The following is a 6,362-nucleotide window of genomic DNA, read 5'->3' on the forward strand; positions in this document are numbered from 1 at the left end:
TCTTCCGAAGGTGCGATGATCCCGGGAGAAAGGGACCTCGAGAGGAATTCTCGCCGAACAATACGAAGAAAGTTGTACAAGAAGAAAGGAGATAGGTGGACCAGGGAAGAGAGAACGGCGACTCGAGAAGGCGGAATCCGCGGTCCAGAAAGGCAAGCACCGCGAAATCGTTTTCTTGGCTCGCGAGACGAAATTAACTGAATTGGCTGCGCACGAGTGAACACTCGTGACGTGCGAGCCAGAAATGAAAGCGGGTAGAGGGGTGGATGCAACGGGAAACGAACTCGAGTGGTGACGTTTTGAAGCCGCGTGGAACGAACGGACCAACGTTGCCACGTCAATTCTTCTTCTTCCTTGTGACTGATACATGCAAATCCCACGGTTATTCTTCTCTGGGCTGATGCATGTGCACGGACGACTTTAGACAAAGCTTGTCTAACCCGCTATGAATGCGGCCCAACAGAAAATCATAAAGTTTAAGGGTACCCTCCGGTCAAAACCCTCGAAAAGTTCGTGATTTTCATGAATTTATAAACAAACAATGGAACAACATATGGTAAAAAACTGGTTTGATCCTTGTTGGTACATATTTGAAGAAGACAGAAACAATTTTATTGTTTAAATTTTAACAATGTTTCCATAAACTATATAACACTGAATGTACTACTGTACAAATTGGAGGTTTTGACGGGCGCCTTCAGAACTCATGATAGGATCGTCTTAAGTCAAAAAAACAAGAATATTCTTAAAATACATGTCAATGGCTATCGCCTTACCAATCGTCAATCCAAAAAAATAATCCAGCGATCTTTGACACGTGTTTAAACACAATGTTTAATAAACGGTATGCTACAGTGCTGGGAGCGGCAAGAATCATTCGCCCTTAGACTGTTTTGACGAATGAAAACGATTAAATCCAAATTCATCAACCTTCCCCTATTCCGGAATAACTATAAAAATAATAATTTAAAGTCTTACCTGCCTGCAATAGATTCGAAAACATCATTCCAAGCCAAGAGAAGATCAACGTTCGAAAAGCCGCGCGGCGGGGATAATTTATTTGAATATGAAATTTCCTACCCACAAAAGCATGGTTCCGCGATGTTTTATGTAAAATTCATAAGCCCGCCGTGGTTGTAGGCGGCTGCTCGCGAAATTTTCTAAATTTCATTCAAGAGCCGACGCGAGTGTTTCGGGCTCGATACCGATCGAATTTGCATTTTCATCGTGTCAACGCGCGCAACGCGGCTAGATAGGTGGATGACACGTTTCTCCGTGGTCGGATCTCCGCTCGTGCGCCGCGAAACCGCTTAAAAAAGCAACGTCAACCGCGATTATGCAAAAGCTCCGTACCGAACATCGAGGAATCACGGGGAAATACTTTCATCCCGGAAAGAGCATCCTTTCCATCCCCCCCCTCCCTGAATTCCTTCTTCCGCTACGTCGGCCCCGAAGTCGAACCATGCCGCGCAGACAGGAAGGAAAACAAGAATTATGACGGTCCCCAGGTTAAACGTACCTTTTTCAATCGTTTTCTTCGCGCAAGCAGCTCGAAAACTCTTCTTTAGTGTCTACTGAACGCAATTACCGACTCGATTTTATAGTTCAGTCGCTTAGGAATAATCTAATTAATGCGCGAAAGTTTTGCAATACCGGCAGAAATCGAGCGATACTCTTCGGGGAAGAGCAGTTGAACGAACCCCTTTTTATTTTCTGAAACTGATTAATTTCTGTGTGCTTACATTTCTGTATTTCTTTCTCTGGTTATTGGTTTTTCTGGGAAACTTTTAAGCGTTTAAATTGTTTTGTGGAATCACATTATCGCGACGGCGTGAAGTGAGTATGCAAGAGTTAGTATAGAATAATGATATGATTCATGCGTTGTGTAAGCCACGTGTATAGTTTCATTTAATCCTCTGAAATCTGAAAGACTAACGCTGTATGGCGGGAACAAAAATCCGTTCGCGTACCTGAAGGTATGTATAATACATATATTTTAACAGATCTCTCATTTATCTCATCATTCTAGGCAAAAAAAATTTGCCAAAAATAGCTTCCACCTTTAAGCTCCAAAGTTGGTTAACCCCTCAATGAGAGATGGGCAAACTTATTATCTAGATAAAGTGTTTCGAATAACGAATCAAAGATAAAAGAAGTACTTCAGCATTTTTAATCGTTTAAACGTGGAACTTCCAGTTTTTATAATAAAATAATCCTTCTCCTTCAATGAGTCGGCATTTGGTGAAAAATTATTTAATCTCATTAATTGCTTAACGCCCAGAATTATGTCCTTACACACTGTAGCCTTTCGCTATGTATTATTTGAAAAACATTAGAATAATAGTTTTCTACCATAAAATTTTGTAATAATACTAGTATCTACGTAACAACGTTTTATAGATGTCCTTAAAATAAATTACATTACCTTGAAGATCAAAGTAATGACATTTTTTCCGCTACTCGCGAATATTAAAAATATTTTATGATCAGGTTGGAATAAAAAAAAGTTTAGTGGTCCAAATTCAGCAACCTTCCATAGTTTCGTGAAATTGATTAACTTCTTTCCTCTTTTGCTTTTGTTTTAAATAAAGTGTTGAAGTTTGTTCTTTTCAGTTAAAGTTTCGAGACAGTTTCCGGACCTACAATCAGGGAAGGCAGCTTTCTATGCGTCGCCCACGTCCATCCCCGTGCTATTGCCTCCTCGAAAACTTCGCGAAACGTGGGACACGGAGCGTTAAGGAGCAGCCCAGTACTTCGGTACAAACCGAGGCAGATTAAATTTCCATTGCAAATTTCATTCGATACGGCTCTCTTCGGCGACGTGACGATTTACCTCATCCCTCTTGAGCTGCCTTTCGCTCATGCACTCGGCGACGGAACTCGTCTCGATATCTCTGACGCGGAAATGTAAATTCAGACTTCTTTGTCGATCTTTCTCGTGAATATTTGCGTAATAATTAACACATTGTATAATGTTAAGCTGATGAAGCAATGAATTCACTTTTGTGTAGTTTCTCGAAATTATTATATTAAAGGTAAAAGTGAGTAAAATTTAAGCTATCCATGTTTCAATCTGTAAATAGTTACACCATATATCTTATTCTAGAGCCACTGCGCAAATAGAATATCGTTTCATTGAAGAATTTCTCAAGATACTTCATCGACGCGTAACAGAGAGCATTCCTGAACAGGAAACAAACTGTTTATTGCTATTCGCGACGTAACTTCGTGTTACATCAACCCGGTCTAACTTTCAACAGAAGCATTACTTTGAAAAATTATCCAGGTCGATTTCTCCATCCCCTTCCCCCAATACAGTATGCAGTTTCGAGTTCTGTATTCGATGCTGTTCTAAATTTCTGAACACGACCCCCATTTATCTACGCTGAGATGCATAAGTCATCGTGCACGAATCAGAGAATATAAAATATACCATCGATCTACATCTTATATTTTACCATATAAATTCGAACTCGAAGCTGTTTTAAATAAATAAGCATTTAATCTGTACGTGTTTGTATCTCGATCTGTTAATATTGTCTTACCATCGTCGATAAACAAAGACAAATTTGCAAAAAATTCCGAAGAATCGTGTTGTATATTTCCACGCGCAGACGAAAACAATGAAGCGTCCTGTGTGTTTAAACAATCGATAACTTCGTGTGTTTCTCGACTTTAGATAACACGGCGGCTGTAAATATCTATTCGCTGAATTCGAAGTTCACCGAACTCTCCAAGGTTCGAGTGAACAAAAAATAAACGAAACATGTTCATCACGAATCGAACATTCCCATTCCGATCGCGTCGTTTCATTTCACGCGTTCTCTAAGCGGCGCGCGGTCCATTAAGCTGTTTCTCTCGTCGAGCGCACGCTATAGGCGTGTGCCTTTTTTAATTAAACAACGGGTAGAACGGTCCCGGTCAATTTTTCCTCACGAACGAGTGGCCAAGGCGAACCGATTAAATTAGTCGGCCGCCATAACGATCTAGTTTTCTGGAAAACGAACGGTAACGAGGAGCCCCGTCGACGATTAGCGTTACTTGCTCGGGGAGCTCGACACTCATTAAGGTAACGAGCACCCCTAAAATACTTCTTGGTACGATCCAGGACGTCACTGATACGCCGCCTTCCTACCGGAAATTCCAGTATGTCTCTCCACACACCTGCGTCACCATTGTCCGAGCTCTATTCAAAGTTTATGTACTGTTGCCACTGATAATTTCAATTGTCCCTGGCTACAATCCACCCCGATTTTCCGTCTGTGCATAAAATATTCCGCCGAGTGGGTACTGAATAGCTGACGGTGAAATATATCGTTCAAAATGATTTATTGTTAAAAATACGTGTTTCTTGTACTTATACGATTAAGAAAAATTAGAAAATTAATGGTTAATATTGATAAAAAAAATTATAGTTACGACCGTTCAGAATGAGGGGAATTATTTGAATTAAAATTTCGAAAGCTTATGTTCGACTTATATTCATAATACAGGGTGAACCACGAATTGTGATCAGTAGAGATTACTGTTATTAGCAGTCCGATCGAAAATGTTTTTATCAGGTTTCAAGAGAGCTTCAACGTGATTATAGCAAATTTTATGTGAAGTTTTCTTTTTCATGATTTTTTAAGGTCACCTTCAATTTTTTGAAAATACACCTATAATTATATTACGCCTATCTGTTAGTTAGAGGATTGCAAGACGAATTCGGTAAGTATCATAACATAACTTTTACCTTAATTTTTTAATTATATATATTACATTAATTATTACATAAAATAATAATAAATTAATAAAACTGACAAAAAATTTGTCAAACTTCTCCTGATACCATGTCATACCTTCTACTGATCACGATTCGTGGTTCACCCTGTATATGTCGAAGGTTCATAATTTTACTTGATTATATGTTCAAACAATACTTCACACATCATTATGAACCTGTATACTCTATCATGTAACAAAACCCTGTTAAATTCAAGTCGACCAGTTAGGGTCTTACCCCTATAAGATGTTTCGAACGAATTCTGATCGTCGTCGACTCAACGCTAGCTGGTTATCCCAATATTACGACGTCGCTTCCAGGACCTACATACAGACATCCAAAAGCCCATAAGGTAGCTCCACCGTGGACAGGTCCGAAGTACTAGCAAACGACACAACAAACGTCGCGATCCAGCACCACAATTCAATCACTGTCCGTGCCGTCCGTGCGGCGAACGTCTCGGCGCTTCCGTCCCTCTCATTAACGAGGACCACCCCGAAAACCGTAAGCCGAAACGACTCTTCCCGCGTCCTGAACGGGAAACGCATCGGCGGCCGTAGTCGGTTGAAATCCAGGCGCAAATAGACTCTACCGTTCTCCTCCTTCTCCTGTTCCTGGAACTCAAAGGATAGGACTGGCACGAACGGGTTGGAGATAAATACGCCGCCGGGCCCGGAATCATAAATAACGCCATTCGCCGAGAGGCGGGGAGAGGATGCTTCTCGCTGGCGCGTACTCGACGACGAATCGATACCCGAGCATTTCTATATCCAAGCCGGCCGGATATCGTGGTACCCTCGTAATTTCAGATTCCTCTAGATAGAGACGATCGTCCACGGTTCGGTTCCTCGACATCGGTTAGGAACACTGGGACGGAAAAGAAGCGGACTACGTCAGGCATCCATGGACTTGGTCCCCTTCTTCCTCCTCCTGAGAACGTTCCAGGCATATTGTACGAGGATCGTAGTAAAAAGTTTACGACCGGACCCGTCAAACACCCGGAAGGAGGACGATATCCAGGGTTGCCCGTGTCGGCTAGGTGGATGGCGAAGGAAGGTTAGACGAAGGGGGAAAATGTAAAATGACCCAGTCGATGAATTCCCATGGGTGGTACGGGCGAAGGTACCTTGGTCCATTCACAGGCCGGTCTACTCGATAAATAAGCTCGAGCCACGGCTATCATATTTCTTTGTCCCGTCGCGAAGCCATGATGTTATCTGGCTAGGACCCGTCGGTTATTTGCGATTGGACGAGTGAGATTTATCATTGAATTGATTTTCCGAGTGTCCGAGTGGATCAGTTTTGTTGGCTGGGGACCCGCTAGACGTCCCTGCGATCGTTTCTTTCTGGTATCGTTTTCTGTTGGGGTTAGGATGTTGGTCCTCCAGTTATCCTATAAATACTGGTCGACCATGTGAACTGATATGTAGTTTAAGATGGTCAAAGAATGTTAAAGATACCGGTACAGGGGTGGATGATGCCGATAAGAGGATTCAGGGAAGTTTAAAGCAACGTGATCTAGGTGTTTTAAGGAGAATAGTATAAACAGGGACCGTAGGGGAATATACAGTGGTTGAAATTGGTTCGGGAACTTGTT

The sequence above is a fragment of the Dufourea novaeangliae genome, unplaced genomic scaffold (assembly GCF_001272555.1).
Source record: "Dufourea novaeangliae isolate 0120121106 unplaced genomic scaffold, ASM127255v1 scaffold296, whole genome shotgun sequence".
Lineage (NCBI taxonomy): Eukaryota > Metazoa > Arthropoda > Insecta > Hymenoptera > Halictidae > Dufourea > Dufourea novaeangliae.